The sequence below is a fragment of the Leptonychotes weddellii genome, unplaced genomic scaffold (assembly GCF_054177405.1).
Source record: "Leptonychotes weddellii isolate Sample4059 unplaced genomic scaffold, ASM5417740v2 HiC_scaffold_4949, whole genome shotgun sequence".
NCBI lineage: Eukaryota > Metazoa > Chordata > Mammalia > Carnivora > Phocidae > Leptonychotes > Leptonychotes weddellii.
In genome coordinates this window covers 9,209-11,332 of record NW_028016822.1, presented here as the reverse complement: position 1 = coordinate 11,332, position 2,124 = coordinate 9,209, and the positions used below count along the sequence as shown (strand labels likewise).

Genomic DNA, 2,124 nt, shown 5'->3' with positions numbered 1-2,124 from the left:
CGGCGGCTTCGCGGGCGCAGCGCCCTGCCTGGGCCACGTCGACTTCCAGGAGCTGCGCAAGATGCTGCTGAGCGAGGCGGGCGCCCCTGCCATCGCCACCGCCGAGAAGACGCCGGGCGCCGACGGCCCCTGTCCCCGCGCGCCGCGGCCCAAGGCGCCCGACGGCGGCGGCAAGGAGAACACGGAGGGCGCGCCCGAGGCGCGGGCCAAGTGGGCCGTGCGCGTCCGCCTGGAGGACCGCTTCAACAGCATCCCTGCCGAGCCGCTGCCCGCCCCGCACGGCCCCGAGACCCCAGAGCCCGGCGTGGCGCTCAGCAATTTGGTAACTCTTATCCGACATCCTTCCGAATTCATGAACGTCCCTCTACATCAGCAACAAAACAAATGCACGACATTGGTGGAAAATAAAACCGCAGCGGCCGCCACCGCTTCACAATTTACATGCCCTCTGTTCACGGCCGATGCTTGCTGGGCTGCAGGGGGTTAGAGCCTCTCACAGACGCAGGGTTCCGGTAACCCCTGTTCTATACGCGAAGCTGCCAAGCATCAGGACACTGGATTGCCTAGAGCATTCTCTTTCTGTTACCAGCAGGAAATTGAATCCACTAAACAGACTTTGGGCAGGAGAAACAAAGCTTTGCCTGAGCAAGTTTGGCCAAATTAAAGTAGAAGAAGCGCTATGTAAGCAAGCCATAAATAAGAGGAATCGGAGTAGAATACGTCACCTGGACACAAATGTAGAACGAAGAGCCCTTGGAGAGATTCAGAACGTGGGCGAAGGCTCGACGTCCCCACAGGGCGCTTGGCCGCCCGCGGAGTCCTCGCCGGCAAACCTCGGGGAGCAGACCCAGAGCGGGTCCCGGGGAGGAAGGTCGCAGCGTAGGGAGAGGCACAACCGCATGGAAAGAGAGAGAAGGTGCAGAATCCGCATTTGCTGTGATGAGTTGAATCTTTTAGTCCCGTTCTGCAATGCGGAGACGGAGAAGGCGACCACCCTGCAGTGGACCACTGCGTTCCTGAAGTACATTCAGGAAAGACATGGAGATTCTCTTAAAAAGGAATTTGAGAGTGTGTTTTGCGGTAAAACTGGCAGAAGGCTCAAGTTGACTAGACCGGACTCCTTGGTGGCGCGTCCCGCTCATGAGAGCCTACAGAGCAGACCAGCCATGGATGTCAAGTGACCAGAAGGGACCGCTAGTTCCCGGCAGTGGCGGCTGCTGCCTGGGGCCCCGAGCGTCTGTGCAGCCCCGGAGCCCCGGCGGTCTGGCTCTGGGGGACGTGAGTGCAGTTGAGGGGCCTCTGTGGGGACGTTACAGCACGTTTTGTAAAGATGTTTGTCTAGAACAAAATACTTAGCCATTCGTGTCTTCTTAGACCATTTGGGGATGAAGACATATTGACAATTAGCAAGAAACTTTTCAATTATCTGCCTGATTCCATCATGTTTTCTTAACATGATAACTTCAAAAATTAACATCCTTCGTAATTTCCTTAGTCTTCCAAGGTACACCGCTTTTTACTTCTTTTATTTACATTTTAAATGTGCCCGCCTAGCAACTGGAACAAGTTAAATTGTTCTTAATTAGAAGTAGTTTGGAAATTTTACTCCTTTGTTTCTCCCTCCCCCTGTGCTGACTTCAGTCACATGGCACCGCATTGTGAAATGCGGTCCCTGTCCAACCCTCTTGCTGGACATTTTCCAGAGACTCCCTTTGAAGCCACTTTTGTCCATAAATGAGATATTGTCACAGTGGATTCCTTCAATGCCCTCATTTTCATATTGAGAGTCATTACTTTCTGTGTAATAAACTGTGGTGTTTGGAACTGAAAAAAATATATTGATTTATTAATATGGATCCATGGGGCAAGGGAAAACCTAACAAAAAGTGTTGAAAAATATGATGCCATGAATATTACTGCATAACTCTCTGTCAAGACAACATACAGAGAAAATCATCCAGAAAAATCAATATTTTTTCTCCTAAGAACTGGAACCTGGGAAAATTCATGACGAAAATTCAATCCACTGATCAACAGGCTCCCATGGTTAGGCTTCCTATTCCATCCACCATGGCTGGTCCCTGGGGACAGAAAGGCCAGAAATCAAAATGGCAGTATTTTTGG

General features: G+C 51.7%; 1 pseudogene; it reads left to right on the top strand.

The window, feature by feature from the left end:
- The first annotated feature begins 6 nt into the window (after window positions 1–6).
- Window positions 7–1,834, top strand: LOC115941064 (transcription factor-like 5 protein pseudogene; annotated as a pseudogene).
- The last annotated feature ends 290 nt before the right edge of the window (window positions 1,835–2,124 follow it).